This window comes from Gracilinanus agilis, chromosome 3 (genome assembly GCF_016433145.1).
Source record: "Gracilinanus agilis isolate LMUSP501 chromosome 3, AgileGrace, whole genome shotgun sequence".
NCBI classification, from domain to species: domain Eukaryota; kingdom Metazoa; phylum Chordata; class Mammalia; order Didelphimorphia; family Didelphidae; genus Gracilinanus; species Gracilinanus agilis.
The window spans coordinates 648,669,660-648,681,284 of NC_058132.1; positions in this window are offsets into that span (position 1 = coordinate 648,669,660).

Sequence of the window (11,625 nt, forward strand, 5' to 3'; positions counted from 1 at the left end):
TCTCTCTCTCTCTCTCTCTCTCTCTCTCTCTCTCTCTCTCTCTCTTCTTCCACTCCTCTTTTGTTTCCTCTGCAAATTCATTAAGCAAGCCACCTATATCTTCATTCAAGTCATTGATCCAAGTTTTACACAACTCTAAGAGCCAAGCAGAGATCCTTGGGATAATGAGGCGCAGACTTGATTTCTTAGCCAATACCAAACTATTCCAGCTCTCTGAGTTTACTCATTCAGTAGTCAGTCAATAAGCATTTGATAATTGCCTATTATGTGCCAGGCACTGTCCTAAGCACTAGGGCTACAGAAAGAAATAAAAATCAGTCCCTACCCTCAAAGAGCTTACAATTGAAGGGGGGGGGGGGGCGGGAACAAGCAAACACATGTGCAAACAAGCTATAGATAAGAAAATGAGAAGTGATTAAGAGAGGGAAGGGGGCAGAATCTCCAAGGGCTTAAAGGAAGCCATCTGCCAGTAGGCTCTTATCTACCTCGGTCTATTTAAACTTAAAGAAAATGAATGCCATCCTTGAGTAGCCAATTAAAAATCTTTTCCTCTTTGAGACCATATACTATAAGATGAAAGGATTTAAACCAATTTTACAGATGAGGAAATGGAGGCTGGGTGAGGGGATCAAGTCACTTGCCCAAGGTGGCACAACCACTAAATGTAGGAGCCTTGATTTTAACTCAGTTCTCCTAACCCCTGGTCTAGAACTCTTTCTGCTATGATATAGATTTGAACCAATCTGGATAATCAATGAGTTTCTCAGTCTTTTGTTTGGACTCTCATGTATAAAAATTCGTGTCTTCTGTCTCCAGATTTGGGGTGAAAGAGGTAGGAGGGATGGGTGGTGCTTCTCCAGCCCCCACTCCACTGCCTTCCCCCATGGAGCATGGACTCCACTCCACCAGGCTGGCCCCAGGCTTTTGGCTGCCTTTTCCCTCTTTGTTTCCTTTCTAGAAGAGGTACCCAAGCATCAGCCTTGAGTTGGACCTGGCCATGCTTGGAAATGGAGAAGCCTCCTTAATAACCATTTCTGAATCCAAAGGGCTGAGACTCTGTGTTCATTCTCCCTTCCTAAGGAGACTCTCTGCTCGGTACCCAGCTGGACTTGGTTTAGTCTTGGGGAAGTGTTAAAACAAAGTGACTGTGAATTGGTCTTGCCTGGTTCTCAGAAACTGGAGGCCTGAAGAAGAGAGAAGACATCAATCCTAAAGTACCTCTCCAATCACCCCAGGCTCTGGCTCTACACCTGGGCAGCTCCCAGCCACCCTTAGCTTCTGGAGCCTTTCTCAAGCTTTTGGCAACTCTAAGAGATTTTTATCTCTATTTAATCCCCCCCCCCTTTATTTTTTTTTCAGTTCTTTGGAAGTCCCAGTACTACAGTCCTATGCATTTCCATCTTCTCAGATTAATCTGTCTGCCTCCATCAAAGCCCCTTATTATAACTACTTTGGTAGTTCTGTATTTTTTATTTTTATTTTTATTTATCTTTTTTTTAAATAACCCTCACCTTCCATCTTGGAGTCAATACTGTGTATGCCCCATAGTTCTGTATTTTTTAAGATTGATAATGCCGGGGCAGCTGGGTAGCTCAGTGAATTGAGAGCCAGACCTAGAGACAGGAGGTCCTGGGTTCAAATCCGGCCTCAGACACTTCCCAGCTGTGTGACCCTGGGCAAGTCACTTGACCCCCGTTGCTCCCCCTTACCACTCTTCCACCAAGTTAAGGGTTTAAAAAAAAGATTAATAATGCCACTCCAGTGCCCCAGGAACAAAAGATTTAAAACTTTAAAGACTTAAAGTATGGGCTCAGGTCTAGGACCTACCCCGAAGTGGGAGAGCAAAGAAGGTCCAATACCAATCAGTTTGGGACAGGTACTTATGGCCCACATCTAAAAGAAATCCCAAAACCCAAAGGCCTCCTGAGTGTGCAGCTGGCACAACCCCAAACTGGATCAGCGGCTGCTCACTTTACGACTGCTGTTACGCTCTCGCCTTCTTAAGCTTCATCAGAGCCTAAACCGGGTTTCGTTTGGGAGATTTCCGGGGCCATCCTTTTGCCCGTGGCCGTCACCTGGCAATTACAGCTCTACTCATTAGACCCAGAATCTTGGGTTCCCTTGAAGTCGTCATGAGACAGTTCGTGGCTAAGACCCACAAAAGGACAAATTCAGGGAAAAGGCAGCCGGGCATCCGGGATAGCCTCACCCGGTCAGGTCCTCCAACCAGATCTCTCAGGAGGAGCCTGGAATCAGAGTGCTGCTACCGGCCACACAGAACAGCCGGGACAAGAGAGGTTTTCTCTCCTAGTCACCGAGCCAAGCGCTCCCACCTCCTGCCTCTATTCCTGGGTGGGGAAAGGACCGAGGGAGTCCCCCGGCACCGCCAACCCCTAGCGTCCAGCCTGGGTCAGCACGTGTCCAGAGACAGCCGGTAGCCGGTTATCTCCGAAGCTCCCAAAGGCTGTCACGCTTGTTCAGCCAGAAGCAGATAAGAAACGCCTTTGTGCTCCCTCCTCGCCTGGACATTTTTTCCCTACGGAAAGAAAGATTTTTTTAAGGGCTGGATTTAGTCAATAAAATACAAGCGACTTTTTTTTCCCATCTAACCCCGGCCCAATTGTGGCAAGTCAGTTTTTTGTTTTCCTTTGACCACGTCTTCATCTTGGCTCTTCTGTTCTGGTGGAGGCCATCGGGAGAGCTCTCAAGAGAGGCAAATGACTGACCAAAATACTAAAGTAAAATGGCTATTTTTCCTTGTTATTATTTATAGGAAAACAAGAGCTGATATTTATTTCTCCAACAAATCATATATATATATAAATACACACACACACACACACACACACACACACACACACACACACACACACACACACATTAACTCTTACCTTCTTTCTTAGAATCAGTTTTGGCTCCAATGAAGAAGACTAGTAAGGGCGGGCTAGATAGTTGGGGTTAAGTGACTTGCCCAGGGTCATACAACTAGGAAGTATTTGAATGGAGGACCTTCTGTCTCTATATCTGGCTCTCTATCCACGGAGCCACCGAGCTGCCCAGCTCCATTTATATTTCTTTTGCATTTCCTGTGACAGACACATTGCACTATGTCATTTCACATATATGTCTAAAATATTATATGTTTTGTTTCATTATTTATTTTTTTCAAACCCTCACCTTCCGTCTTGGAGTCAATACTGTGTATTGGCTCCTAGGCGGAAGAGTGGTAAGGGTAGGCCATGGGGGTTAAGTGACTTGCCCAGGGTCACCCGGCTGGGAAGTGTCTGAGGCCAGATTTGAACCCAGGACCTCCCATCTCTAGGCCTGGCTCTCCATCCACTGAGCCACCCAGTTGCCCCCCATATTTAAACATCCTCCTTCAGTCTTTCTTAAGAGGATACCTTGTCCCCATAACCTGTCTTCGAGAAAGCCCCAGACTAGCCCTCGACCTGGAATTTGTAACCCTTAAGTCCCTGGGCATCACCCTAGACGTTTGGTATCTAGGCCGCTCCCGCATAGCCCGGCCATCCTCTGTCCCAAGCGTCCATCCCTTCCAGCACTTCCCTTATGACCCAGTTCTACGATTCAGTGGAAAGTTCCTGGGAACGGCGTCTTTGCCGAGGGCAATCCCATTGGACCAAGAACAAGAAAGAGGGAAGAGACAGTTTGGCAAAGCTAGCCAAGGCACCCACAAAGTGTGGCACCGAACGCAGGTTCCCCCAAGCCCCCAGGAAAGAGAGGAAGGAAACAAGAGCGAGGACTCTGGAGATGTGCATCAGCTAACTCGCTCCCAGTTACAGAGCAGGTGGTGGGGAGGGAAGGGAAGGCCCGAGTCACCTCCGTCAAGTCTGGTTGGACCAGAGGATGCCTCTGCCAGCTTTCAATCATCTTTCAGCCCTGGAGGGAAGGAGAGGTGGGAGGGAATGGCTGAGCAATGCCTGCCGGCCGCTGGAAAAGGCTCCCCACCAGTAACTTGCCAGCCGCTCTGGGATGATGCAGGGCTGGACTCCTAAGGACCAATGTGATGCTCTGACTGCCCGAGGGGGGTCATTCTTTTTTTAAACCCTGACCTTCCCTTTTGGAGTCAATTGACTCCAAGGCAGAAGAGTGGTAAGGGTAGGCAATGGGGGTCAAGTGACTTGCCCAGGGTCACCCAGCTGGGAAGTGTCTAAGGTCAGATTTGAACCCAGGACCTCCCGTCTCTAGGTCTGGCTCTCAATCCACTGAGCTACTCAGCTGCCCTCTGGGGGTCATTCTTGCAGAATTCTTCCTTCAGAATAGCTCTCAGGGTCATGTGAGAGGGATGTCAGATCAGTGACGTCAAATTAACTGAGAACTGAAACCTTTTCTTTCAATATTATTTGGTGGGGTACTTGTCTTTTTTTTTTTTAACCCTCACCTTCTGTCTTGGAGTCAATGCTATGTATTGGCTCCTAGGTGGAAGAGTGGTAAGGGTGGGCAATGGGGGTCAAGTGACTTGCCCAGGGTCACACAGCTGGGAAGTGTCTGAGGTCAGATTTGGACCCAGGACCTCCCGTCTCTAGGTCTGACTCTCCATCCACTGAGCTACCCAGCTGCCCCCGGTACTTATCTTTTTTAAAAAGATTTTATTTGTTTGAATCATCCAGGATCTGCCTTCTTACTCTCTCCCCCAATTGGGCACACAAGAACAACAGAATCCATTCCGGAGCTTCAGGATCAACCAAAACGCCTTTCCAAATTGGCCAATCCCAAACAATAGTGTCTGGAGACCTTCCCTGCTCTGTCGGCAGCGCTCTCCAGGTCCGAGTTCCTCATGATGTAGATAAGAGTTTAGTGCAGTAGGATTCCATCGCATTCACAGCATCTGCCATTAGATTTCCACCATTTGCCAGCAAAAAAAAAAAAAAGCTCGTTTTTGTACATCGTTAGACTTTGTTTGACTCAGAACTCATCCCTCCTCTTTAATCTACCTTCCTTCTCATTTCTCAAGCCATGCCTTCCAACCCCGACCCTTCTCCCTTCTCTTTTCCTGGTGGTGAAATGCATTTCTCCTGGCTCTGCAGATATTCTTCCTTCTTTTCACCAATTCAGAGGAGAGTGAGATTCAGACTTCAGCCACTACCCCCATCTCCTCCTCCTTCTTTGTAGAGATGTCTATGGATGCACCCTAATTATGACATAAATTTGCCGCACCTTTCTTTCTCTTTTTCCTGAGTATATTCCTCTTTTCCTTTGTTTCCATTCTTTTAAAATCATCCAGATATAATAGAGCAGCTAGGTGGCCCAGTGGCTAGAGAGCCAAGTTTAGTGACTGGAGGTCTTGGATTCAAATGTGGCCTTAGTCACTTAGCTGTATGACCCTGGGCAAATCACTTAACCCCAACTGCCTAGCCCAGGGGTTCCCAAACTTTTTGGCCTACCACCCTCTTTCCAGAAAAAATATTACTTAGCCCCCTAAAAATTAATTTTTTTTATTTTAATAGCAATTAATAGGAAAGATAAATGCACCTGTGGCCATCACCGTTTCCCTGGATTGCTGCAGCACCCACCAGGGGGCAGTGGCGTCCACTTTGGGAATCACTGGTAGCCCTTACTGCTCTTTTTGGCTTGAAATCAAAACTGATTCTAAGGCAGAAGGTAAGGTTTTAAACCAAAAAAGTTTTAATAGACCCACCCCTAGGTCTTTTCTTTTTGGACACCCTCTTTGAACCCTGATGATAATGATAAGGATCTAGGGAGGGGAAACACACATATTATCTCCCCATATCTGAATGCAATCAGTTTCTTCTTCAGTCCTTTATTGTTATTCATTCATGTTTACCTTTGAATGCTTCTCTTTACTTCAGTGTTTGAAATTCAAAGTTTCTCCATAGCTTTGGATTTTTTGTCAGGAATATCACTATTGGGTCTGTTTCTTAAGGTGATCAGGGGAAAAGAAAAAGAGCCTCCACATTCTAAAATATTTGTATCAACTCTCTTTGTGGTGGCAAAGAACAATAGAGTTCCATATATGAAGTGGTAGAAGAGTTCAGTATAGTAAGCATTTCTTCATATAACTATATAGCTTTGGTTTCGATTCTTAGACCATGTATCAAAATTTGAGGAATGAAATCCTCTCATAAATTTGAAATTTTTCTCTACATATTTGAGATACGAAACCTTTATCTGAGAAATTGTCTATAAAATTTTCCCCCAAAAGTGTTTTCTTCTAATCTTGGCTATATTAGTTTTATTTGTAGGAAACCTTTTAAATTAATATAATTAGAATCATCCATTTTACATTTATAATACTCTCTATCTCTTGTTTTTTCCTAAATTCTTCTCCTATGCATAAATCTGATAGGTAATATGTTTCCTGTTCTAATTTACTTGTGTCTCCTTTTATGTCTAGGTCATGAATCCATTTTGGCCTCATCTTCTTAAATAGTGTAAGGAATTAGTCTACAGCTAATTTCTGCCAGGCCACTTTCCCATTTTTCCAGCAACTTTTACCAGTGAATTCTTATCCCCAAAGCTTAGATCTTTATATTTATCAACCACAAGGGTATTATAATTTACTACTGTATAATATGTATCTATTCTATTCTACTGTTTCACTATTCTGTTTCTCAGCCAGTACAGGATAGTTTTGATACTTACTACCTTATAATACAGTTCAAGATCTGTCACTGCTAGACCTCCCATCCACCACTCTTAAATTTTTTTTCTCCTAGTGTTATCTTGGTCAATTGTTTTTGCAATGAGATACCTTATATTTTCTTCTAGTTTTCAGCCTTTTGACTTTGTTTTAATATTTCTTGTTTGGGTAGCTAGTAGAGAGAGACTCAGACCTGGAGATGGAAGGTTCTGGGTTCAAATCTAACTTCAAGTACTTACTGCCTAACTGTGACTCTGGGCAAGTCACCGAACCCCAACTGACTAGCATGCACTTACTGCTCTTCTAACTTACAACCATCACATGGTATTGATTCTAAGAGGGAAGGAAAGGGTTAAAATTTTTTTAAAAATATTTCTTCTTGCGTCATGAAGACCTCTATTTGGTCTCTTTGAGTAGTTAGAGAGTTTGTTGATTGGGGAAGGTTTTGTATTCCAATTCTTTTTTTTTAATTAGTGTGAGGAGCAGGACCCTATAAGAGGGTGGACTTCTCTCAAAAGATACGAAATGGAGTCAAGGTAGGAGGAAGTCAGGCCAGTCCCCCAAGTCCCATGTCCCATGCTTAGCTCCATTTCCTCAAAACCACATCAGCTCAGCTCAGTCTTTGTTTTGATTGATTTAAGGCTATAAGATATGTAAATAACAGTCCCTGTTTCGATTGGTTAAAACCTGCTTGAATAATTAGGATAATTAGTCTTGTAAATTGCCCATTCTGATTAGCTAGCTTTCCAGATAAGATTGTAACTCTCAAGTAACCAGCCAATGGTGAGCAAGGGGAGGGACCGGCTTGGCTGCAGAGACCAGGATAAAAAGGAGGCTGTCTGGTTCGGGACTTCGCACTCCCTGCTGGCTGGAACATGGCCCTTTTGCCATTGACCCTGAGGTCTTTTGAGTCGGTGGCCCGGCCTCTCATTAGCTCTTGTTTCTTTTCTAATTTTTTCCTCAAGTGTCCTCCCTCTGTTTATAAAACCATTTTCAAAGCCAGGCTCTCCAAGTCCGTGCCTGCCCTGTTTTCCTCTGAGGCACCGTTTGTAGATGTTTGGGGAATGCTTCTCCTCTGCGTTGGTGTCTGGAGCATCCCTGCCACCCCGAGCTCCAGCTCATCATGGCAGCTTTCTTGTGTGGCTGGCCCGTTCTTCCAGCCTACTTCTGGCCGCTGGACTTGATGTTAGGGCTGTGTTCCGGGGCGCTTCTGGAGGGAAAGTTGGGCTGGTCTTGTGGCAGCTTTCTTGGGATTTTGCCTATTGTGTTATTCCAGGATCTCAAAGACGGGCTGGACACATGCAAGATTTTATACTTCCAGAGTGGTGTGAACCAGGGCCATCTGCCAGCGGAAGGCTCTTGGTTGCTTCCAAGTGGCAGATGGATAGCCTTCTCTCTGGTGCTGTAGGAGCTACTTTGAGCACGTTCTTCCCAAGGACAGAGGCCAAGTCTAGAAAGTTAAGGGCCAACTATTCGCCAAGCACCCAGAATTCAAAGATCAGTTGGAAGAGTCCACCTGAGGTGGTGGGAGGGAAAGGGTGCTCCAGTGGGGGCTGGCTTTGTACTTTGGCTCTTACTGGACATCTCAGTTAATAGTCCTCTGTAAGGGCTAAGCGGTGTTAATTGCTTGTAGATGAAATCAATTGGTTAATCGCTTATGTTAATTGCTCTTGGCTCTCCTATCTATTCTAGTGTGTTCTCCCCCCAATACCAATCAGTCTGTGCCTAAAAGTAAGCTGGATCCATGAGTGAATCAGTCCAGCAATGAACTAGTCTAGTGGTAGAAGAGTTCCAACTGGGTGAATTCAGTTTGAAACTCAGAGCATGTGGGCAAACCTATGGCTCAAGTGCCAGAAGGGGCTGCTGCCCTCCCCCTCTCCACACATGCCTAAGAACATTTCTCTCATCACAGACCCTCTTCCCAGCAGTCCAGCAGGGGCACTCCCTGACCCCTCCCCCTCCTGTCTTGGATAAGACATGGGGCTCACATACTGTGTGAGGGTTGTAGTTTGGGCACTCGGTCTCTAAAAGGTTCACCATGACTGACTTAGAGTCAAGCCTCTGAGGGGGAATCTGTCTATCTCTGATAGCTGTCTCTGTCTGTGTCTCTGTCTTTGTGGCATTGGAAAAATTGGACCAGTGGCAGAAAGTGCATCCCTTGGTATCTGAGAGGCTAAGAGAGGACACACTCAGCTGGTGTGAGTCACCAGAGGAAAGGGAGCTTTGGCAGGAGAAGCCCCAGGCACGGACTCTACCAAGGGAGGCAGCAGAAAGCTCCATCCAAGGGTAAAGAACCCTTCAGAGCACTCGCAATAACCATCATGGTGCCATAGATGTTCTTTTCACACGTGCCTCTCCAGGAACTCTGCTGTACAGAGAGGGACTAGCTGGAATATTGCCCTGGGACCTTCCTTCTTACAAGGGGACCACTGAAAAGCTCTCCCAGCTCAAAGGTACATTTGGGGTCAGCTGGAACCAGCTGCATCTTTATTTAAAACTACCTGCCTGGGATGATCTCTCTTTTTCCTGTGAAGACCAGGGCCATGGACTCCACTCCTGGCTCTCCTGACTTTCCCTCCAATGGCCCTGCTCTGGCATCTCTCCTCCCTCCTTCTGGCTTCCTCCTTTGTGTAAGCTCCCTGGGGACAACGGCTATCTTTTTGCTCATGTCGGTATTCCCAGCACTTAGCACAGCGCCTGGCATATTAATACTTATTGACTTGACTTACTCAAAATCAAGACTAACAAGTCCAGACCAATATTATTTTGACCAGCCCATCCAGAAGACATATTCATTTCTTTTTAAATCCTCACCTTCTGTCTTGGAGTCAATACCGTGTATTGGCTCCAAGGCAGAAGAGTGGTAAGGGTGGGCAATGGGGGTCAAGTGACTTGCCCAGGGTTATACAGCTGGGAAGTGTCTGAGGCCAGATTTGAACCTAGGACCTCCCATCTCTAGGCCTGACTCTCAATCCACTGAGCTACCCAGCTGCCCCTCCAATGTAACCTCTTTAGAGGATCTTATTTTTGTGGTCCTAGCACCTCCAACGCTGTCTGGTACACAGTAGGCACTTACTAAATGCTTGAGAACAACTTGAGTTGTTCTATTTATTGAGGGAACATATATGCTTACGGAGGACCCATGGGAGAAGGGCCATACCTCAGGGCCAGAAGGAGCCCGGGCAACACAATTTTCTCAGCTTTGCCCCAGCTAGAGTTCCTCTTTGCTTCTGTCACTGCTGTTGAAACCTCTAATACCATCTGTCTGTCAAGCACTTTCGGTAGGTCAATCAGCTTTTATTTATCTATTATTTATTTCTAACCCCTTACTTTCTACCTTAATAGCCTTTCTAAGACATGTTATGATGAAAATGGTCTTGAGATGCCGATTTTGGAGAAAGAATATCAACTTCTTGAATATATATCCATTTATTGGATGGATCATCATCCGGCATCATAACCAACAAAGAGCCAAGTCTCCATGGTTGTCTCTACTAGCCAGGGGTGACCAGGAAGCTGGGTCAGGCAGCTGAATAAAGAGAGTTTCAGGAGCTCATTATTCAGCCGCTCCTTTGAACATCCCAAGACACCTTTAAATTGGCAAACAGCTAATTAAGAGGTGATCCATCAAACTATCTGCTCCTCCTTGAGACTTGTACACAGGAAAAGAACTCTTGTCCCCTCTGTTTAGGAACCAAAGCCTATTATGATGTTAGGAAGATGTTCTTTGGGATTTCTAAAGACAAAGTAAACCTCTTACCCAGACACTAGAGACAGGTATACAGAATAATCCTCCCTAATAATACACAGGAACTGATTTAGGGCTTTTCTACTTTAGAGCCCTACCTGATATGAGAATTAATTCAGTATTTGAAGAATACATTTTCACAGAGTAAAAATGCTAGGAGTGATAAGGGCTAGGCAATGGAGGGGTCACCCAGCTAGAAAGTGTCTGAGGTCCAATTTGAACCCAGGACCTCCAGTCTCCAGTCCTGGTTCTCAATCCACTTTACTACTTAGCTGCCCCCAATGAGCACTCATCTCACTCATTTAGCACCCACTTGGTGCCAAGCATCAAGTGAAGTGCTGGGGATACAAATAGAAGTCAAGACAGTCCCTGCTCTCGAGGAGTTCCCAGTCTAAGGAGGGAGATAATGTGGAAAAAATTCCATAGAGACAAGCCAGAGACAAGATAAACTGCAGCTAATAATAGCAGAGGGGAGGCTTTTCAGGGAAGGTGGGATTCTATCAGGGACTCGAAGGCAGCTGGAGAAGGCAGGAGGCAGAGATAAGGAGAGAGAACTCCCAGGGTCGGAAGATGAAGAGTCTTGTTAGAGGAACCGCCAGTCACTGGATTGAAGCATCTGGGCTTCTGCCATCTGCTGGGTGCTCTGGGGGGCTCTTCAGGCCCTTCTCTAGCCACTGACCCATGCTTCTCAGCAAGGACTCCCTCTGCTGCCATCTGCTGGATCTTTGCTGCTAGACAACCTCAGTCCCCCACCTTCCACCTCGGGCTGAGGGGTAAAGGGGAGGAGGTATCTGTCAGTTCTTTTAGCCCTTAGTCTCTGGGGCTAGTTCACTCTTGTGATTTTACTCCAGGTTTCCTGGCTTCAGTTCTACACCCATCTTCCGCAGCAGGTCCTTTCCATCCTGCCATGACTAGTGCCTTCCCTCTAAATTACCCCAGAGGATCCTGGGTATATCTATAGATAGTTATCTGTTTTAATGCCATGGAACCTGCCTGGATTCTAGCTGAAAAGTCAACGTAGCCTGACATCAGAGCTGTTAGATGGGTGGGAAAGGAAACGAATTTAGGGTTAGGGTGAAATTCTAGATATTTCAGAAATTGAATCAAAGTCACTGGAATCATTCAATTTTCAACTCTTTCCCATCGCTATTCACCAGAGGCTCCAAATACAGGGCCACCAGCCAACGCAGCACTCAGAGTGCTGAACAAGTTTAAAATGTAACTGGGAAATATTTAACAAATACAAACACAAAGACCC